Source organism: Miniopterus natalensis, chromosome 6, assembly GCF_054644295.1.
Source record: "Miniopterus natalensis isolate mMinNat1 chromosome 6, mMinNat1.hap1, whole genome shotgun sequence".
In the NCBI taxonomy this organism is placed as follows: domain Eukaryota; kingdom Metazoa; phylum Chordata; class Mammalia; order Chiroptera; family Miniopteridae; genus Miniopterus; species Miniopterus natalensis.
Window position 1 is genome coordinate 1,416,269 of NC_142086.1, and position 25,459 is coordinate 1,441,727.

A 25,459-nucleotide genomic window follows, 5' to 3' on the forward strand; every position below is an offset into this window, starting at 1 on the left:
GCACTGAATACACAACTTACAGCTCCTTTCCCCACAGACACGCAAACACATCTTTTTGTAAAAGTCCTAGTTCTTTTCACTTGGAAATGTAAGGGTTTCATGGAGAACATGAAGTCAATCATGCTTTTGCACTTTGCAACCAATAGGAATGAACTCTTGTACATAGATGTCTGAATTTCACTGCAAAATGCCCTTCTTTTCTGGTTTGGTGATAGTTCACAACACATTAGGAGATAGAGCGTGTTTGAGCAAGAGTTATGCAGTGTGCGTTTTCCTGAATTTCAAGTGATTTAGGAAACATACTCCTTGTTTTTCCACATTGTCTAAGAAACAACATGAGGCTTGCAAGAGACTGAAACAATGTATCCTAAAACGTATTTCAGAAGTGAAAACACACGTTTCTACAAAGACTTGGAAGGAGCAAGCAAAAGAATAGTGGCTGAGTGTCCTTTCAGAGAGAAACATGCATTTCATCCTTCTGGAGTGAGTTTTCATGCTGGAATTCATATGCATTTTGTACTGTGCAGAATGTAGCTACCTGCTCGGGGGTTGTGTCATAGAAGCACCTTTCGTACAGGAGCTTATTGCAACATTCATTGTTTGGCTAACTTCTTTGGATTGGTTTTGGAAGGTCTTTCAACTTTGGCCAATCCCGCTTCCTAGGAAATTTTTTCACAGCGCTCTTTCCAAGTGCCCACAAAGAGCTGCTGCTTGAAACTGTCCACATGCAAATCTCCCATACTGGTGTGCTTGTTTCACTACCTTGATTTTGGTTTATCTTCTTTCTTTGAAATGACAAGCCTTCTTTCTGCATGCTACACACACCTTGTAGCAGTGTCAGTTTGCAGCATGTTGGTGCTCTCAAAACGCTGTGGAACCTATGTAGAGTGTGTTACTCTCCAGCACTGAATACACAACTTAGAGCTCCTTTCACCACAGACACACAAACACATCTTTTTGTGAAAGTTCTATCTCAGGTCCCTTGGAAAAGTAAGGGTTTCATGGAGAACATGAAGTCAATCATGCTTTTGCACTCTACTATCAATAGAAATGACCTCTTGTACATGCCCAACTGAGTTTCATTGCAAAATGCCCTTGTTTTCTGGTTTCTTGAATGTTCTCGACACATTAGGAGAAAGAGCGTGTTTGAGCAAGAGTGATGCAGTTTGCGTTTCCCTAGATTTCAAGTGATTTGGGAAACATACTCCTTATTTTTCTACATTGTGTAAGAAACATGGGGATGCAAGAGATTGAAACAATGCATCCCAAAACGTAATCCAGCGAAGAAAGCACACGTTTCTACAACGACTTTGAAGGAGCAAGCAAAAGCCAATGGCTGAGTGTTCTTTCAGAGAGAAACACACACATTTAATCCTTCTCGAGTGAATTTTCAGCCTGGAATTCATATGCATTTGTACTGTGCAGAATGTAGCTACCTGCTCGGGGTTTTGTCATAGAAGCACGTTTCCTGCAAGAGATTATTGTAACATTCATTGTTTGGCTAAGTTCTTTAGGTTTGGTTTGGGAAGGTCTTTCAACTTTGTCCAAATCCGCTTCGTACGAAATTTTTTCACAGCCCTGTTTCCAAGTGCCCAAAAAGAGCTGCTGCTTGAAACTGTCCACATGCACATCTCCCATTCTGGTGTGCTCGTTTCACTACGTGCATTTTGGTTTCCTCTTCTTTCTTTGAAATGACAAGCCTTCTTTCTGCATGCTACACACACCTTGTAGCAGTTTCAGTTTTAAGCATTTTGGTGCTCTCAAAAAACTGTGTATCCTATGCAGAGTGTGTCACTCTACAGCACTGAATACACAACGTAGAGCTCCTTTCACCACAGACACGCAAACACATCTTTTTGGAACGTCCTAACTCAGGTCAATTGGAAATGTAAGGGTTTCATCGAGACCATAAAGACAATCATGCTTTTGAAGCCTGCAACCGAAAGAAAAGGCTTTTTGTACATGCCAGTCTGAATTTCACTGCAAAATGCCGTTCTTTTCTGCTTTCTTGAATGTTCTTAACGCATTAGGTGAAAGAGCGTGTTTGAGGAAGAGTGATTCAATGTGCGTTTTCCTGGATTTCAAGGGATTTGGGGAACATAATCCTCGTTTTTCCACGTTGTCTAAGAACCAACATGAGGCTTGCAAGAGACTGAAACAATGCATCCCAAAACTTATTGCAGCAGTGAAAACACACGTTTCTACAGAGACTTGGAAGGAGCAAGCAAAAGCTTAGTGGCTGAGTATTGTTTCAGAGAGAAACACACGCATATCTTCCTTCTGGATTGAGTTTTCACAAAGGAATTCATATGCATTTTGTACTGTGCAGAATGTAGCTACCTGCTCGGGAGTTGTGTCATAGAAGCACCTTTCCTACAGGAGCTTATTGCAACATTCATTGTTTGGCTAAGTTCTTTAGGGTTGGTTTTGAAGGTCTTTCAACTGTGGCAAAATCCCGCTTCGTACGAAATTTTTTCACAGCGTTGTTTCGAAGTGTCCACAAAGAGCTGCTGCTTGAATCTGTACACATGTACATCTCCCATACTGGTGTGCTCGTTCCCCTACCTGGATTTTGGTTTCCTCTTCTTTCTCTGAAACGACAAGCCTTCTCTCTGCATGGTACACACACCTTGTAGAAGTTTCAGTCTGCAGCATGTTGGTGCTCTCAAAACTCTGTGTAACCTATGTAGAGTGTGTTACTCTCCAGCACTGAATACTCAACTTAGAGTTCCTTTCACCAAAGACAAAAAACACATCTTTTTGTAAAAGTCCTACATTAGGTCTTTTGGTAATGTAAGGGTTTCATGGAGAACACGAAGTCAATTATGCTTTTGCACTCTACTAGCAATAGAAATGACCTCTTTTAAATGCCCGGCTGAGTTTCACTGCAAAATGCCCTTGTTTTCTGGTTTCTTGAATGTTCTCAACACATTAGGAGAAAGAGCGTGTTTGAGCAAGAGTGATGCAGTGTGCGTTTCCCTAGATTTCTAGTGATTTGGGAAACATGCTCCTTGTTTTTCCACATTGTCTAAGAAACAACATGAGGCTTGCAAGAGATTGAAACAATGCATCCTAAAACTTATTTCAGCAGTGAAAACACACGTTTCTACAAACACTTGGAAGGAGCAAGCAAAAGAATAGTGGCTGAGTGTCCTTTCAGAGAGAAACACATGCATTTCATTCTTCTGGAGTGAGTTTTCATGCTGGAATTCATATGCATTTTGTACTGTGCAGAATGTAGCTACCTGCTCGGGGGTTGTGTCATAGATGCACCTTTCCTGCAGGAGCTTATTGGAACTTGCATTGTTTGGCTAAGTTCTTTAGGGTTGGTTTTGGAAGGTCTTTCAACTTTGGCCAAATCCGCTTCGTAGGAAAGTTTTTAACAGAGCTGTTTCCAAGTGCCCACAAAGAGCTGCTGCTTGAAACTGTCCACATGCACATCTCCCATACTGGGGTGCTCGTTTCACTACCTGGATTTTGGTTTCCTCTTCTTTCTTTGGAATGATAAACCTTCTTTCTGCATGCTACACACACCTTGTAGCAGTTTCAGTCTGCAGCATGTTGGTGCTCTGAAAACGCTGTGTAACCTATGTAGAGTGTGTCACTCTACAGCACTGAATACAAAACTTAGAGCTCCTTTCAAAGGAGACACGCAAACACATGTTTTTGTGAAAGTCCTACTTCAGGTCACTTGGAAATATAAGGGCTTCTTTGAGAACATGAAGTCAATCATGATCTTGCACTCTGCAAACAATAGAAGTGATCTTTTGTACATGCCCGTCTGAATTTCACTGCAAAATGCCCTTCTTTTCTGCTTTCTTGAATGTTCTTAACGCAATAGGTGAAAGAGCATCTTTGACGAAGACTGATACAGTGTGCGTTTTCCTGGAGTTGAAGTGATTTGGGAAACATACTCTTTGTTTTTCCACATTGTCTACGAAACAACATGAGGCTTGCAAGAGTTTGAAAAAATGCATCCCAAAACGTACTCCAGCCGTGAAAGCCACTTGTTTCTACAAAGACTTTGAAGGAGCAAGCAAAAGCCAATGGCTGACTGTTCTTTCAGAGAGAAACACACGAATTTAATCCTTCTGGAGAGAATTTTCAGCCTGGAATTCATATGCATTTTGTGCTGTGCAGAATGTAGCTACCTGCTGGGCGGTTGTGTCATAGAAACACCTTTTCTGCAGGAGCTTATTGGAACATTCATTGTTTGGCTAAGTTCTTTAGGGTTGGTTTTGGAAGGTCTTTCAACTTTGCCCAAATCCCGCTTCTTACGAAAGTTTTTGACAGCGCTCTTTCCAAGTCTCCACAAAGAGCTGCTGCTCTAAACTGTACACATGCACATCTCCCATACTGGTGTGCTCGTTTCACTAGGTGCGTTTTGTTTTCTCTTCTTTCTTTGAAATGACAAGTCTTCATTCAGCATGCTACACACACCTTGTAGCAGTTTCAGTTTGAAGCATGTTGGTGCTCTCAAAAAACTGTGTATCCTATGTAGAGTGTGTCGCTCTCCAGGACTGAATACACAACTTAGAGCTCCTTTCACCACAGACACGCAAACACATCTTTTTGGGAATGTCCTGACTCAGGTAACTTGGAAATGTAAGGGTTTCATCGAGAACATGAAGAAAATCATGCTTTTGCACCCTGCAACCGAAAGAAATGGCTTTTTGTACATGCCAGTCTGAATTTCCCTGCAAATGCCCTTCTCTGCTGCTTTCTTGAATGTCCTCAAAGCATTAGGGGAAAGAGCGTGTTTGAGGAAGAGTGATGCAGTGTGCGTTTCCCTAGATTTCAAGTGATTTGGGAAACATACTCCTTATTTTTACACATTGTGTAAGAAACAGTGAGGCTTGCAAGAGATTGAAACAATGCATCCCAAAACGTACTCCCGCGGTGAAAGCACACGTTTCTACAAAGACTTTGAAGGAGCAAGCAAAAGCCAATGGCTCTCATCCTTCTGGAGTGAATTTTCAGCCTGGAATTCATATGCATTTGTATTGTGCAGAATGTAGCTACCTGCTCGGGGATTGTGTCATAGAAGCACCTTTCCTACAGGAGCTTATTGCAACATTCATTGTTTGGCTAAGTTCTTTAGGATTGGTTTTGGAAGGTCTTTTCACTTTGGCCAAATCGCCCTTCCTTGGAAATTTTATCACAGCCCTGTTTCCAAGTGCCGACAAAGAGCTGCTGCTTGAAACTGTCCACATGCACATCTCCCATACTGGGGTGCTCGTTTCACTACCTGGATTTTGGTTTTCTCTTCTTTCTTTGAAATGACAAGCCTTCATTCAGCATGCTACATACACCTTGTAGCAGTATCAGTTTGAAGCATGTTGGTGCTCTCAAAACGCTGTATAACCTATATAGAGTGTGTTACTCTCCAGCACCAATTACACAACTTAGAGCTCCTTTCACCACAGACACGCAAACACATCTTTTTGTGAAAGTTCTACTTCAGGTCCCTTGGAAATGTAAGGGTTTCATGGAGAACATGAAGTCAATCATGCTTTTGCACTCTACTTCCAATAGAAATGACCTCTTTTACATGCCCGACTGAGTTTCACTGCAAAATGCCCTTGATTTCTAGTTTCTTGAATGTTCTCGACACATTAGGTGAAAGAGCGTGTGTGAGCAAGAGTGATGCAGTGTGCGTTTCACTAGATTTCTAGTGATTTGGTAAACATGCTCCTTGTTTTTCCACATTGTCTAAGAAACAACATGAGGCTTGCAAGAGATTGAAACAATGCATCCTAAAACTTATTTCAGCAGTGAAAACACACGTTTCTACAAACACTTGGAAGGAGCAAGCAAAAGAATAGTGGCTGAGTGTCCTTTCAGAGAGAAACACATGCATTTCATTCTTCTGGAGTGAGTTTTCATGCTGGAATTCATATGCATTTTGTACTGTGCAGAATGTAGCTACCTGCTCGGGGGTTGTGTCATAGATGCACCTTTCCTGCAGGAGCTTATTGGAACTTGCATTGTTTGGCTAAGTTCTTTAGGGTTGGTTTTGGAAGGTCTTTCAACTTTGTCCAAATCCCGCTTCGTAGGAAAGTTTTTAACAGAGCTGTTTCCAAGTGCCCACAAAGAGCTACTGCTCGAAACTGTCCACATGCACATCTCCCATACTGGTGTGCTCGTTTCACTACCTGGATTTTGGTTTCCTCTTCTTTCTTTGAAATGACAAGCCTTCATTCAGCATGCTACACACACCTTGAAGCAGTTTCTCTTTGCAGCATGTTGCTGGTCTGAAATCTCTGAGTAACCTGTGTTGAGTGTGTCAATCTCCAGCACTGAATACACAACTTACAGCTCCTTTCCCCACAGACACGCAAACACATCTTTTTGTAAAAGTCCTAGTTCTTTTCACTTGGAAATGTAAGGGTTTCATGGAGAACATGAAGTCAATCATGCTTTTGCACTTTGCAACCAATAGGAATGAACTCTTGTACATAGATGTCTGAATTTCACTGCAAAATGCCCTTGTTTTCTGGTTTGGTGATAGTTCACAACACATTAGGAGATAGAGCGTGTTTGAGCAAGAGTTATGCAGTGTGCGTTTTCCTGAATTTCAAGTGATTTAGGAAACATACTCCTTGTTTTTCCACATTGTCTAAGAAACAACATGAGGCTTGCAAGAGACTGAAACAATGTATCCTAAAACGTATTTCAGAAGTGAAAACACACGTTTCTACAAAGACTTGGAAGGAGCAAGCAAAAGAATAGTGGCTGAGTGTCCTTTCAGAGAGAAACATGCATTTCATCCTTCTGGAGTGAGTTTTCATGCTGGAATTCATATGCATTTTGTACTGTGCAGAATGTAGCTACCTGCTCGGGGGTTGTGTCATAGAAGCACCTTTCGTACAGGAGCTTATTGCAACATTCATTGTTTGGCTAACTTCTTTGGATTGGTTTTGGAAGGTCTTTCAACTTTGGCCAATCCCGCTTCCTAGGAAATTTTTTCACAGCGCTCTTTCCAAGTGCCCACAAAGAGCTGCTGCTTGAAACTGTCCACATGCAAATCTCCCATACTGGTGTGCTTGTTTCACTACCTTGATTTTGGTTTATCTTCTTTCTTTGAAATGACAAGCCTTCTTTCTGCATGCTACACACACCTTGTAGCAGTGTCAGTTTGCAGCATGTTGGTGCTCTCAAAACGCTGTGGAACCTATGTAGAGTGTGTTACTCTCCAGCACTGAATACACAACTTAGAGCTCCTTTCACCACAGACACACAAACACATCTTTTTGTGAAAGTTCTATCTCAGGTCCCTTGGAAAAGTAAGGGTTTCATGGAGAACATGAAGTCAATCATGCTTTTGCACTCTACTATCAATAGAAATGACCTCTTGTACATGCCCAACTGAGTTTCATTGCAAAATGCCCTTGTTTTCTGGTTTCTTGAATGTTCTCGACACATTAGGAGAAAGAGCGTGTTTGAGCAAGAGTGATGCAGTTTGCGTTTCCCTAGATTTCAAGTGATTTGGGAAACATACTCCTTATTTTTCCACATTGTGTAAGAAACATGGGGATGCAAGAGATTGAAACAATGCATCCCAAAACGTAATCCAGCGAAGAAAGCACACGTTTCTACAACGACTTTGAAGGAGCAAGCAAAAGCCAATGGCTGAGTGTTCTTTCAGAGAGAAACACACACATTTAATCCTTCTCGAGTGAATTTTCAGCCTGGAATTCATATGCATTTGTACTGTGCAGAATGTAGCTACCTGCTCGGGGTTTTGTCATAGAAGCACGTTTCCTGCAAGAGATTATTGTAACATTCATTGTTTGGCTAAGTTCTTTAGGTTTGGTTTGGGAAGGTCTTTCAACTTTGTCCAAATCCGCTTCGTACGAAATTTTTTCACAGCCCTGTTTCCAAGTGCCCAAAAAGAGCTGCTGCTTGAAACTGTCCACATGCACATCTCCCATTCTGGTGTGCTCGTTTCACTACGTGCATTTTGGTTTCCTCTTCTTTCTTTGAAATGACAAGCCTTCTTTCTGCATGCTACACACACCTTGTAGCAGTTTCAGTTTTAAGCATTTTGGTGCTCTCAAAAAACTGTGTATCCTATGCAGAGTGTGTCACTCTACAGCACTGAATACACAACGTAGAGCTCCTTTCACCACAGACACGCAAACACATCTTTTTGGAACGTCCTAACTCAGGTCAATTGGAAATGTAAGGGTTTCATCGAGACCATAAAGACAATCATGCTTTTGAAGCCTGCAACCGAAAGAAAAGGCTTTTTGTACATGCCAGTCTGAATTTCACTGCAAAATGCCGTTCTTTTCTGCTTTCTTGAATGTTCTTAACGCATTAGGTGAAAGAGCGTGTTTGAGGAAGAGTGATTCAATGTGCGTTTTCCTGGATTTCAAGGGATTTGGGGAACATAATCCTCGTTTTTCCACGTTGTCTAAGAACCAACATGAGGCTTGCAAGAGACTGAAACAATGCATCCCAAAACTTATTGCAGCAGTGAAAACACACGTTTCTACAGAGACTTGGAAGGAGCAAGCAAAAGCTTAGTGGCTGAGTATTGTTTCAGAGAGAAACACACGCATATCTTCCTTCTGGATTGAGTTTTCACAAAGGAATTCATATGCATTTTGTACTGTGCAGAATGTAGCTACCTGCTCGGGAGTTGTGTCATAGAAGCACCTTTCCTACAGGAGCTTATTGCAACATTCATTGTTTGGCTAAGTTCTTTAGGGTTGGTTTTGAAGGTCTTTCAACTGTGGCAAAATCCCGCTTCGTACGAAATTTTTTCACAGCGTTGTTTCGAAGTGTCCACAAAGAGCTGCTGCTTGAATCTGTACACATGTACATCTCCCATACTGGTGTGCTCGTTCCCCTACCTGGATTTTGGTTTCCTCTTCTTTCTCTGAAACGACAAGCCTTCTTTCTGCATGGTACACACACCTTGTAGAAGTTTCAGTCTGCAGCATGTTGGTGCTCTCAAAACTCTGTGTAACCTATGTAGAGTGTGTTACTCTCCAGCACTGAATACTCAACTTAGAGTTCCTTTCACCAAAGACAAAAAACACATCTTTTTGTAAAAGTCCTACATTAGGTCTTTTGGTAATGTAAGGGTTTCATGGAGAACACGAAGTCAATTATGCTTTTGCACTCTACTAGCAATAGAAATGACCTCTTTTAAATGCCCGGCTGAGTTTCACTGCAAAATGCCCTTGTTTTCTGGTTTCTTGAATGTTCTCAACACATTAGGAGAAAGAGCGTGTTTGAGCAAGAGTGATGCAGTGTGCGTTTTCCTGAATTTCAAGTGATTTAGGAAACATACTCCTTGTTTTTCCACATTGTCTAAGAAACAACATGAGGCTTGCAAGAGACTGAAACAATGCATCCCAAAACTTATTGCAGCAGTGAAAACACACGTTTCTACAAACACTTGGAAGGAGCAAGCAAAAGAATAGTGGCTGAGTGTCCTTTCAGAGAGAAACACATGCATTTCATTCTTCTGGAGTGAGTTTTCATGCTGGAATTCATATGCATTTTGTACTGTGCAGAATGTAGCTACCTGCTCGGGGGTTGTGTCATAGATGCACCTTTCCTGCAGGAGCTTATTGGAACTTGCATTGTTTGGCTAAGTTCTTTAGGGTTGGTTTTGGAAGGTCTTTCAACTTTGGCCAATCCGCTTCGTACGAAATTTTTTCACAGCCTTGTTTCCAAGTGCCCACAAAGAGCTGCTGCTTGAAACTGTCCACATGCACATCTCCCATACTGGGGTGCTCGTTTCACTACCTGGATTTTGGTTTCCTCTTCTTTCTTTGGAATGATAAACCTTCTTTCTGCATGCTACACACACCTTGTAGCAGTTTCAGTCTGCAGCATGTTGGTGCTCTGAAAACGCTGTGTAACCTATGTAGAGTGTGTCACTCTACAGCACTGAATACACAACTTAGAGCTCCTTTCAAAGGAGACACGCAAACACATGTTTTTGTGAAAGTCCTACTTCAGGTCACTTGGAAATATAAGGGCTTCTTTGAGAACATGAAGTCAATCATGATCTTGCACTCTGCAAACAATAGAAGTGATCTTTTGTACATGCCCGTCTGAATTTCACTGCAAAATGCCCTTCTTTTCTGCTTTCTTGAATGTTCTTAACGCAATAGGTGAAAGAGCATCTTTGACGAAGACTGATACAGTGTGCGTTTTCCTGGAGTTGAAGTGATTTGGGAAACATACTCTTTGTTTTTCCACATTGTCTACGAAACAACATGAGGCTTGCAAGAGTTTGAAAAAATGCATCCCAAAACGTACTCCAGCCGTGAAAGCCACTTGTTTCTACAAAGACTTTGAAGGAGCAAGCAAAAGCCAATGGCTGAGTGTTCTTTCAGAGAGAAACACACGAATTTAATCCTTCTGGAGAGAATTTTCAGCCTGGAATTCATATGCATTTTGTGCTGTGCAGAATGTAGCTACCTGCTGGGCGGTTGTGTCATAGAAACACCTTTTCTGCAGGAGCTTATTGGAACATTCATTGTTTGGCTAAGTTCTTTAGGGTTGGTTTTGGAAGGTCTTTCAACTTTGCCCAAATCCCGCTTCTTACGAAAGTTTTTGACAGCGCTCTTTCCAAGTCTCCACAAAGAGCTGCTGCTCTAAACTGTACACATGCACATCTCCCATACTGGTGTGCTCGTTTCACTAGGTGCGTTTTGTTTTCTCTTCTTTCTTTGAAATGACAAGTCTTCATTCAGCATGCTACACACACCTTGTAGCAGTTTCAGTTTGAAGCATGTTGGTGCTCTCAAAAAACTGTGTATCCTATGTAGAGTGTGTCACTCTCCAGGACTGAATACACAACTTAGAGCTCCTTTCACCACAGACACGCAAACACATCTTTTTGGGAATGTCCTGACTCAGGTAACTTGGAAATGTAAGGGTTTCATCGAGAACATGAAGAAAATCATGCTTTTGCACCCTGCAACCGAAAGAAATGGCTTTTTGTACATGCCAGTCTGAATTTCCCTGCAAATGCCCTTCTCTGCTGCTTTCTTGAATGTCCTCAAAGCATTAGGGGAAAGAGCGTGTTTGAGGAAGAGTGATGCAGTGTGCGTTTCCCTAGATTTCAAGTGATTTGGGAAACATACTCCTTATTTTTACACATTGTGTAAGAAACAGTGAGGCTTGCAAGAGATTGAAACAATGCATCCCAAAACGTACTCCCGCGGTGAAAGCACACGTTTCTACAAAGACTTTGAAGGAGCAAGCAAAAGCCAATGGCTCTCATCCTTCTGGAGTGAATTTTCAGCCTGGAATTCATATGCATTTGTATTGTGCAGAATGTAGCTACCTGCTCGGGGTTGTGTCATAGAAGCACCTTTCCTACAGGAGCTTATTGCAACATTCATTGTTTGGCTAAGTTCTTTAGGATTGGTTTTGGAAGGTTTCACTTTGGCCAAATCGCCCTTCCTTGGAAATTTTATCACAGCCCTGTTTCCAAGTGCCGACAAAGAGCTGCTGCTTGAAACTGTCCACATGCACATCTCCCATACTGGGGTGCTCGTTTCACTACCTGGATTTTGGTTTTCTCTTCTTTCTTTGAAATGACAAGCCTTCATTCAGCATGCTACATACACCTTGTAGCAGTATCAGTTTGAAGCATGTTGGTGCTCTCAAAACGCTGTATAACCTATATAGAGTGTGTTACTCTCCAGCACTAATTACACAACTTAGAGCTCCTTTCACCACAGACACGCAAACACATCTTTTTGTGAAAGTTCTACTTCAGGTCCCTTGGAAATGTAAGGGTTTCATGGAGAACATGAAGTCAATCATGCTTTTGCACTCTACTTCCAATAGAAATGACCTCTTTTACATGCCCGACTGAGTTTCACTGCATAATGCCCTTGATTTCTAGTTTCTTGAATGTTCTCGACACATTAGGTGAAAGAGCGTGTGTGAGCAAGAGTGATGCAGTGTGCGTTTCACTAGATTTCTAGTGATTTGGTAAACATGCTCCTTGTTTTTCCACATTGTCTAAGAAACAACATGAGGCTTGCAAGAGATTGAAACAATGCATCCTAAAACTTATTTCAGCAGTGAAAACACACGTTTCTACAAACACTTGGAAGGAGCAAGCAAAAGAATAGTGGCTGAGTGTCCTTTCAGAGAGAAACACATGCATTTCATTCTTCTGGAGTGAGTTTTCATGCTGGAATTCATATGCATTTTGTACTGTGCAGAATGTAGCTACCTGCTCGGGGGTTGTGTCATAGATGCACCTTTCCTGCAGGAGCTTATTGGAACTTGCATTGTTTGGCTAAGTTCTTTAGGGTTGGTTTTGGAAGGTCTTTCAACTTTGTCCAAATCCCGCTTCGTAGGAAAGTTTTTAACAGAGCTGTTTCCAAGTGCCCACAAAGAGCTACTGCTCGAAACTGTCCACATGCACATCTCCCATACTGGTGTGCTCGTTTCACTACCTGGATTTTGGTTTCCTCTTCTTTCTTTGAAATGACAAGCCTTCATTCAGCATGCTACACACACCTTGAAGCAGTTTCTCTTTGCAGCATGTTGCTGGTCTGAAATCTCTGAGTAACCTGTGTTGAGTGTGTCAATCTCCAGCACTGAATACACAACTTACAGCTCCTTTCCCCACAGACACGCAAACACATCTTTTTGTAAAAGTCCTAGTTCTTTTCACTTGGAAATGTAAGGGTTTCATGGAGAACATGAAGTCAATCATGCTTTTGCACTTTGCAACCAATAGGAATGAACTCTTGTACATAGATGTCTGAATTTCACTGCAAAATGCCCTTCTTTTCTGGTTTGGTGATAGTTCACAACACATTAGGAGATAGAGCGTGTTTGAGCAAGAGTTATGCAGTGTGCGTTTTCCTGAATTTCAAGTGATTTAGGAAACATACTCCTTGTTTTTCCACATTGTCTAAGAAACAACATGAGGCTTGCAAGAGACTGAAACAATGTATCCTAAAACGTATTTCAGAAGTGAAAACACACGTTTCTACAAAGACTTGGAAGGAGCAAGCAAAAGAATAGTGGCTGAGTGTCCTTTCAGAGAGAAACATGCATTTCATCCTTCTGGAGTGAGTTTTCATGCTGGAATTCATATGCATTTTGTACTGTGCAGAATGTAGCTACCTGCTCGGGGGTTGTGTCATAGAAGCACCTTTCGTACAGGAGCTTATTGCAACATTCATTGTTTGGCTAACTTCTTTGGATTGGTTTTGGAAGGTCTTTCAACTTTGGCCAATCCCGCTTCCTAGGAAATTTTTTCACAGCGCTCTTTCCAAGTGCCCACAAAGAGCTGCTGCTTGAAACTGTCCACATGCAAATCTCCCATACTGGTGTGCTTGTTTCACTACCTTGATTTTGGTTTATCTTCTTTCTTTGAAATGACAAGCCTTCTTTCTGCATGCTACACACACCTTGTAGCAGTGTCAGTTTGCAGCATGTTGGTGCTCTCAAAACGCTGTGGAACCTATGTAGAGTGTGTTACTCTCCAGCACTGAATACACAACTTAGAGCTCCTTTCACCACAGACACACAAACACATCTTTTTGTGAAAGTTCTATCTCAGGTCCCTTGGAAAAGTAAGGGTTTCATGGAGAACATGAAGTCAATCATGCTTTTGCACTCTACTATCAATAGAAATGACCTCTTGTACATGCCCAACTGAGTTTCATTGCAAAATGCCCTTGTTTTCTGGTTTCTTGAATGTTCTCGACACATTAGGAGAAAGAGCGTGTTTGAGCAAGAGTGATGCAGTTTGCGTTTCCCTAGATTTCAAGTGATTTGGGAAACATACTCCTTATTTTTCTACATTGTGTAAGAAACATGGGGATGCAAGAGATTGAAACAATGCATCCCAAAACGTAATCCAGCGAAGAAAGCACACGTTTCTACAACGACTTTGAAGGAGCAAGCAAAAGCCAATGGCTGAGTGTTCTTTCAGAGAGAAACACACACATTTAATCCTTCTCGAGTGAATTTTCAGCCTGGAATTCATATGCATTTGTACTGTGCAGAATGTAGCTACCTGCTCGGGGTTTTGTCATAGAAGCACGTTTCCTGCAAGAGATTATTGTAACATTCATTGTTTGGCTAAGTTCTTTAGGTTTGGTTTGGGAAGGTCTTTCAACTTTGTCCAAATCCGCTTCGTACGAAATTTTTTCACAGCCCTGTTTCCAAGTGCCCAAAAAGAGCTGCTGCTTGAAACTGTCCACATGCACATCTCCCATTCTGGTGTGCTCGTTTCACTACGTGCATTTTGGTTTCCTCTTCTTTCTTTGAAATGACAAGCCTTCTTTCTGCATGCTACACACACCTTGTAGCAGTTTCAGTTTTAAGCATTTTGGTGCTCTCAAAAAACTGTGTATCCTATGCAGAGTGTGTCACTCTACAGCACTGAATACACAACGTAGAGCTCCTTTCACCACAGACACGCAAACACATCTTTTTGGAACGTCCTAACTCAGGTCAATTGGAAATGTAAGGGTTTCATCGAGACCATAAAGACAATCATGCTTTTGAAGCCTGCAACCGAAAGAAAAGGCTTTTTGTACATGCCAGTCTGAATTTCACTGCAAAATGCCGTTCTTTTCTGCTTTCTTGAATGTTCTTAACGCATTAGGTGAAAGAGCGTGTTTGAGGAAGAGTGATTCAATGTGCGTTTTCCTGGATTTCAAGGGATTTGGGGAACATAATCCTCGTTTTTCCACGTTGTCTAAGAACCAACATGAGGCTTGCAAGAGACTGAAACAATGCATCCCAAAACTTATTGCAGCAGTGAAAACACACGTTTCTACAGAGACTTGGAAGGAGCAAGCAAAAGCTTAGTGGCTGAGTATTGTTTCAGAGAGAAACACACGCATATCTTCCTTCTGGATTGAGTTTTCACAAAGGAATTCATATGCATTTTGTACTGTGCAGAATGTAGCTACCTGCTCGGGGGTTGTGTCATAGAAGCACCTTTCCTACAGGAGCTTATTGCAACATTCATTGTTTGGCTAAGTTCTTTAGGGTTGGTTTTGAAGGTCTTTCAACTGTGGCAAAATCCCGCTTCGTACGAAATTTTTTCACAGCGTTGTTTCGAAGTGTCCACAAAGAGCTGCTGCTTGAATCTGTACACATGTACATCTCCCATACTGGTGTGCTCGTTCCCCTACCTGGATTTTGGTTTCCTCTTCTTTCTCTGAAACGACAAGCCTTCTCTCTGCATGGTACACACACCTTGTAGAAGTTTCAGTCTGCAGCATGTTGGTGCTCTCAAAACTCTGTGTAACCTATGTAGAGTGTGTTACTCTCCAGCACTGAATACTCAACTTAGAGTTCCTTTCACCAAAGACAAAAAACACATCTTTTTGTAAAAGTCCTACATTAGGTCTTTTGGTAATGTAAGGGTTTCATGGAGAACACGAAGTCAATTATGCTTTTGCACTCTACTAGCAATAGAAATGACCTCTTTTAAATGCCCGGCTGAGTTTCACTGCAAAATGCCCTTGTTTTCTGGTTTCTTGAATGTTCTCAACACATTAGGAGAAAGAGCGTGTTTGAGCAAGAGTGATGCAGTGTGCGTTTCCCTAGATTTCTAGTGATTTGGGAAACATGCTCCTTGTTTTTCCACATTGTCTAAGAAACAACATGAGGCTTGCAAGAGATTGAAACAATGCATCCTAAAACTTATTTCAGCAGTGAAAACACACGTTTCTACAAACACTTGGAAGGAGCAAGCAAAAGAATAGTGGCTGAGTGTCCTTTCAGAGAGAAACACATGCATTTCATTCTTCTGGAGTGAGTTTTCATGCTGGAATTCATATGCATTTTGTACTGTGCAGAATGTAGCTACCTGCTCGGGGGTTGTGTCATAGATGCACCTTTCCTGCAGGAGCTTATTGGAACTTGCATTGTTTGGCTAAGTTCTTTAGGGTTGGTTTTGGAAGGTCTTTCAACTTTGGCCAAATCCGCTTCGTAGGAAAGTTTTTAACAGAGCTGTTTCCAAGTGCCCACAAAGAGCTGCTGCTTGAAACTGTCCACATGCACATCTCCCATACTGGGGTGCTCGTTTCACTACCTGGATTTTGGTTTCCTCTTCTTTCTTTGGAATGATAAACCTTCTTTCTGCATGCTACACACACCTTGTAGCAGTTTCAGTCTGCAGCATGTTGGTGCTCTGAAAACGCTGTGTAACCTATGTAGAGTGTGTCACTCTACAGCACTGAATACAAAACTTAGAGCTCCTTTCAAAGGAGACACGCAAACACATGTTTTTGTGAAAGTCCTACTTCAGGTCACTTGGAAATATAAGGGCTTCTTTGAGAACATGAAGTCAATCATGATCTTGCACTCTGCAAACAATAGAAGTGATCTTTTGTACATGCCCGTCTGAATTTCACTGCAAAATGCCCTTCTTTTCTGCTTTCTTGAATGTTCTTAACGCAATAGGTGAAAGAGCATCTTTGACGAAGACTGATACAGTGTGCGTTTTCCTGGAGTTGAAGTGATTTGGGAAACATACTCTTTGTTTTTCCACATTGTCTACGAAACAACATGAGGCTTGCAAGAGTTTGAAAAAATGCATCCCAAAACGTACTCCAGCCGTGAAAGCCACTTGTTTCTACAAAGACTTTGAAGGAGCAAGCAAAAGCCAATGGCTGACTGTTCTTTCAGAGAGAAACACACGAATTTAATCCTTCTGGAGAGAATTTTCAGCCTGGAATTCATATGCATTTTGTGCTGTGCAGAATGTAGCTACCTGCTGGGCGGTTGTGTCATAGAAACACCTTTTCTGCAGGAGCTTATTGGAACATTCATTGTTTGGCTAAGTTCTTTAGGGTTGGTTTTGGAAGGTCTTTCAACTTTGCCCAAATCCCGCTTCTTACGAAAGTTTTTGACAGCGCTCTTTCCAAGTCTCCACAAAGAGCTGCTGCTCTAAACTGTACACATGCACATCTCCCATACTGGTGTGCTCGTTTCACTAGGTGCGTTTTGTTTTCTCTTCTTTCTTTGAAATGACAAGTCTTCATTCAGCATGCTACACACACCTTGTAGCAGTTTCAGTTTGAAGCATGTTGGTGCTCTCAAAAAACTGTGTATCCTATGTAGAGTGTGTCGCTCTCCAGGACTGAATACACAACTTAGAGCTCCTTTCACCACAGACACGCAAACACATCTTTTTGGGAATGTCCTGACTCAGGTAACTTGGAAATGTAAGGGTTTCATCGAGAACATGAAGAAAATCATGCTTTTGCACCCTGCAACCGAAAGAAATGGCTTTTTGTACATGCCAGTCTGAATTTCCCTGCAAATGCCCTTCTCTGCTGCTTTCTTGAATGTCCTCAAAGCATTAGGGGAAAGAGCGTGTTTGAGGAAGAGTGATGCAGTGTGCGTTTCCCTAGATTTCAAGTGATTTGGGAAACATACTCCTTATTTTTACACATTGTGTAAGAAACAGTGAGGCTTGCAAGAGATTGAAACAATGCATCCCAAAACGTACTCCCGCGGTGAAAGCACACGTTTCTACAAAGACTTTGAAGGAGCAAGCAAAAGCCAATGGCTCTCATCCTTCTGGAGTGAATTTTCAGCCTGGAATTCATATGCATTTGTATTGTGCAGAATGTAGCTACCTGCTCGGGGATTGTGTCATAGAAGCACCTTTCCTACAGGAGCTTATTGCAACATTCATTGTTTGGCTAAGTTCTTTAGGATTGGTTTTGGAAGGTCTTTTCACTTTGGCCAAATCGCCCTTCCTTGGAAATTTTATCACAGCCCTGTTTCCAAGTGCCGACAAAGAGCTGCTGCTTGAAACTGTCCACATGCACATCTCCCATACTGGGGTGCTCGTTTCACTACCTGGATTTTGGTTTTCTCTTCTTTCTTTGAAATGACAAGCCTTCATTCAGCATGCTACATACACCTTGTAGCAGTATCAGTTTGAAGCATGTTGGTGCTCTCAAAACGCTGTATAACCTATATAGAGTGTGTTACTCTCCAGCACTAATTACACAACTTAGAGCTCCTTTCACCACAGACACGCAAACACATCTTTTTGTGAAAGTTCTACTTCAGGTCCCTTGGAAATGTAAGGGTTTCATGGAGAACATGAAGTCAATCATGCTTTTGCACTCTACTTCCAATAGAAATGACCTCTTTTACATGCCCGACTGAGTTTCACTGCAAAATGCCCTTGATTTCTAGTTTCTTGAATGTTCTCGACACATTAGGTGAAAGAGCGTGTGTGAGCAAGAGTGATGCAGTGTGCGTTTCACTAGATTTCTAGTGATTTGGTAAACATGCTCCTTGTTTTTCCACATTGTCTAAGAAACAACATGAGGCTTGCAAGAGATTGAAACAATGCATCCTAAAACTTATTTCAGCAGTGAAAACACACGTTTCTACAAACACTTGGAAGGAGCAAGCAAAAGAATAGTGGCTGAGTGTCCTTTCAGAGAGAAACACATGCATTTCATTCTTCTGGAGTGAGTTTTCATGCTGGAATTCATATGCATTTTGTACTGTGCAGAATGTAGCTACCTGCTCGGGGGTTGTGTCATAGATGCACCTTTCCTGCAGGAGCTTATTGGAACTTGCATTGTTTGGCTAAGTTCTTTAGGGTTGGTTTTGGAAGGTCTTTCAACTTTGTCCAAATCCCGCTTCGTAGGAAAGTTTTTAACAGAGCTGTTTCCAAGTGCCCACAAAGAGCTACTGCTCGAAACTGTCCACATGCACATCTCCCATACTGGTGTGCTCGTTTCACTACCTGGATTTTGGTTTCCTCTTCTTTCTTTGAAATGACAAGCCTTCATTCAGCATGCTACACACACCTTGAAGCAGTTTCTCTTTGCAGCATGTTGCTGGTCTGAAATCTCTGAGTAACCTGTGTTGAGTGTGTCAATCTCCAGCACTGAATACACAACTTACAGCTCCTTTCCCCACAGACACGCAAACACATCTTTTTGTAAAAGTCCTAGTTCTTTTCACTTGGAAATGTAAGGGTTTCATGGAGAACATGAAGTCAATCATGCTTTTGCACTTTGCAACCAATAGGAATGAACTCTTGTACATAGATGTCTGAATTTCACTGCAAAATGCCCTTCTTTTCTGGTTTGGTGATAGTTCACAACACATTAGGAGATAGAGCGTGTTTGAGCAAGAGTTATGCAGTGTGCGTTTTCCTGAATTTCAAGTGATTTAGGAAACATACTCCTTGTTTTTCCACATTGTCTAAGAAACAACATGAGGCTTGCAAGAGACTGAAACAATGTATCCTAAAACGTATTTCAGAAGTGAAAACACACGTTTCTACAAAGACTTGGAAGGAGCAAGCAAAAGAATAGTGGCTGAGTGTCCTTTCAGAGAGAAACATGCATTTCATCCTTCTGGAGTGAGTTTTCATGCTGGAATTCATATGCATTTTGTACTGTGCAGAATGTAGCTACCTGCTCGGGGGTTGTGTCATAGAAGCACCTTTCGTACAGGAGCTTATTGCAACATTCATTGTTTGGCTAACTTCTTTGGATTGGTTTTGGAAGGTCTTTCAACTTTGGCCAATCCCGCTTCCTAGGAAATTTTTTCACAGCGCTCTTTCCAAGTGCCCACAAAGAGCTGCTGCTTGAAACTGTCCACATGCAAATCTCCCATACTGGTGTGCTTGTTTCACTACCTTGATTTTGGTTTATCTTCTTTCTTTGAAATGACAAGCCTTCTTTCTGCATGCTACACACACCTTGTAGCAGTGTCAGTTTGCAGCATGTTGGTGCTCTCAAAACGCTGTGGAACCTATGTAGAGTGTGTTACTCTCCAGCACTGAATACACAACTTAGAGCTCCTTTCACCACAGACACACAAACACATCTTTTTGTGAAAGTTCTATCTCAGGTCCCTTGGAAAAGTAAGGGTTTCATGGAGAACATGAAGTCAATCATGCTTTTGCACTCTACTATCAATAGAAATGACCTCTTGTACATGCCCAACTGAGTTTCATTGCAAAATGCCCTTGTTTTCTGGTTTCTTGAATGTTCTCGACACATTAGGAGAAAGAGCGTGTTTGAGCAAGAGTGATGCAGTTTGCGTTTCCCTAGATTTCAAGTGATTTGGGAAACATACTCCTTATTTTTCCACATTGTGTAAGAAACATGGGGATGCAAGAGATTGAAACAATGCATCCCAAAACGTAATCCAGCGAAGAAAGCACACGTTTCTACAACGACTTTGAAGGAGCAAGCAAAAGCCAATGGCTGAGTGTTCTTTCAGAGAGAAACACACACATTTAATCCTTCTCGAGTGAATTTTCAGCCTGGAATTCATATGCATTTGTACTGTGCAGAATGTAGCTACCTGCTCGGGGTTTTGTCATAGAAGCACGTTTCCTGCAAGAGATTATTGTAACATTCATTGTTTGGCTAAGTTCTTTAGGTTTGGTTTGGGAAGGTCTTTCAACTTTGTCCAAATCCGCTTCGTACGAAATTTTTTCACAGCCCTGTTTCCAAGTGCCCAAAAAGAGCTGCTGCTTGAAACTGTCCACATGCACATCTCCCATTCTGGTGTGCTCGTTTCACTACGTGCATTTTGGTTTCCTCTTCTTTCTTTGAAATGACAAGCCTTCTTTCTGCATGCTACACACACCTTGTAGCAGTTTCAGTTTTAAGCATTTTGGTGCTCTCAAAAAACTGTGTATCCTATGCAGAGTGTGTCACTCTACAGCACTGAATACACAACGTAGAGCTCCTTTCACCACAGACACGCAAACACATCTTTTTGGAACGTCCTAACTCAGGTCAATTGGAAATGTAAGGGTTTCATCGAGACCATAAAGACAATCATGCTTTTGAAGCCTGCAACCGAAAGAAAAGGCTTTTTGTACATGCCAGTCTGAATTTCACTGCAAAATGCCGTTCTTTTCTGCTTTCTTGAATGTTCTTAACGCATTAGGTGAAAGAGCGTGTTTGAGGAAGAGTGATTCAATGTGCGTTTTCCTGGATTTCAAGGGATTTGGGGAACATAATCCTCGTTTTTCCACGTTGTCTAAGAACCAACATGAGGCTTGCAAGAGACTGAAACAATGCATCCCAAAACTTATTGCAGCAGTGAAAACACACGTTTCTACAGAGACTTGGAAGGAGCAAGCAAAAGCTTAGTGGCTGAGTATTGTTTCAGAGAGAAACACACGCATATCTTCCTTCTGGATTGAGTTTTCACAAAGGAATTCATATGCATTTTGTACTGTGCAGAATGTAGCTACCTGCTCGGGAGTTGTGTCATAGAAGCACCTTTCCTACAGGAGCTTATTGCAACATTCATTGTTTGGCTAAGTTCTTTAGGGTTGGTTTTGAAGGTCTTTCAACTGTGGCAAAATCCCGCTTCGTACGAAATTTTTTCACAGCGTTGTTTCGAAGTGTCCACAAAGAGCTGCTGCTTGAATCTGTACACATGTACATCTCCCATACTGGTGTGCTCGTTCCCCTACCTGGATTTTGGTTTCCTCTTCTTTCTCTGAAACGACAAGCCTTCTTTCTGCATGGTACACACACCTTGTAGAAGTTTCAGTCTGCAGCATGTTGGTGCTCTCAAAACTCTGTGTAACCTATGTAGAGTGTGTTACTCTCCAGCACTGAATACTCAACTTAGAGTTCCTTTCACCAAAGACAAAAAACACATCTTTTTGTAAAAGTCCTACATTAGGTCTTTTGGTAATGTAAGGGTTTCATGGAGAACACGAAGTCAATTATGCTTTTGCACTCTACTAGCAATAGAAATGACCTCTTTTAAATGCCCGGCTGAGTTTCACTGCAAAATGCCCTTGTTTTCTGGTTTCTTGAATGTTCTCAACACATTAGGAGAAAGAGCGTGTTTGAGCAAGAGTGATGCAGTGTGCGTTTTCCTGAATTTCAAGTGATTTAGGAAACATACTCCTTGTTTTTCCACATTGTCTAAGAAACAACATGAGGCTTGCAAGAGACTGAAACAATGCATCCCAAAACTTATTGCAGCAGTGAAAACACACGTTTCTACAAACACTTGGAAGGAGCAAGCAAAAGAATAGTGGCTGAGTGTCCTTTCAGAGAGAAACACATGCATTTCATTCTTCTGGAGTGAGTTTTCATGCTGGAATTCATATGCATTTTGTACTGTGCAGAATGTAGCTACCTGCTCGGGGGTTGTGTCATAGATGCACCTTTCCTGCAGGAGCTTATTGGAACTTGCATTGTTTGGCTAAGTTCTTTAGGGTTGGTTTTGGAAGGTCTTTCAACTTTGGCCAATCCGCTTCGTACGAAATTTTTTCACAGCCTTGTTTCCAAGTGCCCACAAAGAGCTGCTGCTTGAAACTGTCCACATGCACATCTCCCATACTGGGGTGCTCGTTTCACTACCTGGATTTTGGTTTCCTCTTCTTTCTTTGGAATGATAAACCTTCTTTCTGCATGCTACACACACCTTGTAGCAGTTTCAGTCTGCAGCATGTTGGTGCTCTGAAAACGCTGTGTAACCTATGTAGAGTGTGTCACTCTACAGCACTGAATACACAACTTAGAGCTCCTTTCAAAGGAGACACGCAAACACATGTTTTTGTGAAAGTCCTACTTCAGGTCACTTGGAAATATAAGGGCTTCTTTGAGAACATGAAGTCAATCATGATCTTGCACTCTGCAAACAATAGAAGTGATCTTTTGTACATGCCCGTCTGAATTTCACTGCAAAATGCCCTTCTTTTCTGCTTTCTTGAATGTTCTTAACGCAATAGGTGAAAGAGCATCTTTGACGAAGACTGATACAGTGTGCGTTTTCCTGGAGTTGAAGTGATTTGGGAAACATACTCTTTGTTTTTCCACATTGTCTACGAAACAACATGAGGCTTGCAAGAGTTTGAAAAAATGCATCCCAAAACGTACTCCAGCCGTGAAAGCCACTTGTTTCTACAAAGACTTTGAAGGAGCAAGCAAAAGCCAATGGCTGAGTGTTCTTTCAGAGAGAAACACACGAATTTAATCCTTCTGGAGAGAATTTTCAGCCTGGAATTCATATGCATTTTGTGCTGTGCAGAATGTAGCTACCTGCTGGGCGGTTGTGTCATAGAAACACCTTTTCTGCAGGAGCTTATTGGAACATTCATTGTTTGGCTAAGTTCTTTAGGGTTGGTTTTGGAAGGTCTTTCAACTTTGCCCAAATCCCGCTTCTTACGAAAGTTTTTGACAGCGCTCTTTCCAAGTCTCCACAAAGAGCTGCTGCTCTAAACTGTACACATGCACATCTCCCATACTGGTGTGCTCGTTTCACTAGGTGCGTTTTGTTTTCTCTTCTTTCTTTGAAATGACAAGTCTTCATTCAGCATGCTACACACACCTTGTAGCAGTTTCAGTTTGAAGCATGTTGGTGCTCTCAAAAAACTGTGTATCCTATGTAGAGTGTGTCACTCTCCAGGACTGAATACACAACTTAGAGCTCCTTTCACCACAGACACGCAAACACATCTTTTTGGGAATGTCCTGACTCAGGTAACTTGGAAATGTAAGGGTTTCATCGAGAACATGAAGAAAATCATGCTTTTGCACCCTGCAACCGAAAGAAATGGCTTTTTGTACATGCCAGTCTGAATTTCCCTGCAAATGCCCTTCTCTGCTGCTTTCTTGAATGTCCTCAAAGCATTAGGGGAAAGAGCGTGTTTGAGGAAGAGTGATGCAGTGTGCGTTTCCCTAGATTTCAAGTGATTTGGGAAACATACTCCTTATTTTTACACATTGTGTAAGAAACAGTGAGGCTTGCAAGAGATTGAAACAATGCATCCCAAAACGTACTCCCGCGGTGAAAGCACACGTTTCTACAAAGACTTTGAAGGAGCAAGCAAAAGCCAATGGCTCTCATCCTTCTGGAGTGAATTTTCAGCCTGGAATTCATATGCATTTGTATTGTGCAGAATGTAGCTACCTGCTCGGGGTTGTGTCATAGAAGCACCTTTCCTACAGGAGCTTATTGCAACATTCATTGTTTGGCTAAGTTCTTTAGGGTTGGTTTTGGAAGGTCTTTTCACTTTGGCCAAATCGCCCTTCCTTGGAAATTTTATCACAGCCCTGTTTCCAAGTGCTGACAAGGAGCTGCTGCTTGAAACTGTCCACATGCACATCTCCCATACTGGGGTGCTCGTTTCACTACCTGGATTTTGGTTTTCTCTTCTTTCTTTGAAATGACAAGCCTTCATTCAGCATGCTACATACACCTTGTAGCAGTATCAGTTTGAAGCATGTTGGTGCTCTCAAAACGCTGTATAACCTATATAGAGTGTGTTACTCTCCAGCACTAATTACACAACTTAGAGCTCCTTTCACCACAGACACGCAAACACATCTTTTTGTGAAAGTTCTACTTCAGGTCCCTTGGAAATGTAAGGGTTTCATGGAGAACATGAAGTCAATCATGCTTTTGCACTCTACTTCCAATAGAAATGACCTCTTTTACATGCCCGACTGAGTTTCACTGCAAAATGCCCTTGATTTCTAGTTTCTTGAATGTTCTCGACACATTAGGTGAAAGAGCGTGTGTGAGCAAGAGTGATGCAGTGTGCGTTTCACTAGATTTCTAGTGATTTGGTAAACATGCTCCTTGTTTTTCCACATTGTCTAAGAAACAACATGAGGCTTGCAAGAGATTGAAACAATGCATCCTAAAACTTATTTCAGCAGTGAAAACACACGTTTCTACAAACACTTGGAAGGAGCAAGCAAAAGAATAGTGGCTGAGTGTCCTTTCAGAGAGAAACACATGCATTTCATTCTTCTGGAGTGAGTTTTCATGCTGGAATTCATATGCATTTTGTACTGTGCAGAATGTAGCTACCTGCTCGGGGGTTGTGTCATAGATGCACCTTTCCTGCAGGAGCTTATTGGAACTTGCATTGTTTGGCTAAGTTCTTTAGGGTTGGTTTTGGAAGGTCTTTCAACTTTGTCCAAATCCCGCTTCGTAGGAAAGTTTTTTACAGAGCTGTTTCCAAGTGCCCACAAAGAGCTACTGCTCGAAACTGTCCACATGCACATCTCCCATACTGGTGTGCTCGTTTCACTACCTGGATTTTGGTTTCCTTGTCTTTCTTTGAAATGACAAGCCTTCATTCAGCAAGCTACACGCACCTTGAAGCAGTTTCTCTTTGCAGCATGTTGCTGGTCTGAAATCTCTGAGTAACCTGTGTTGAGTGTGTCAATCTCCAGCACTGAATACACAACTTACAGCTCCTTTCCCCACAGACACGCAAACACATCTTTTTGTAAAAGTCCTAGTTCTTTTCACTTGGAAATGTAAGGGTTTCATGGAGAACATGAAGTCAATCATGCTTTTGCACTTTGCAACCAATAGGAATGAACTCTTGTACATAGATGTCTGAATTTCACTGCAAAATGCCCTTCTTTTCTGGTTTGGTGATAGTTCACAACACATTAGGAGATAGAGCGTGTTTGAGCAAGAGTTATGCAGTGTGCGTTTTCCTGAATTT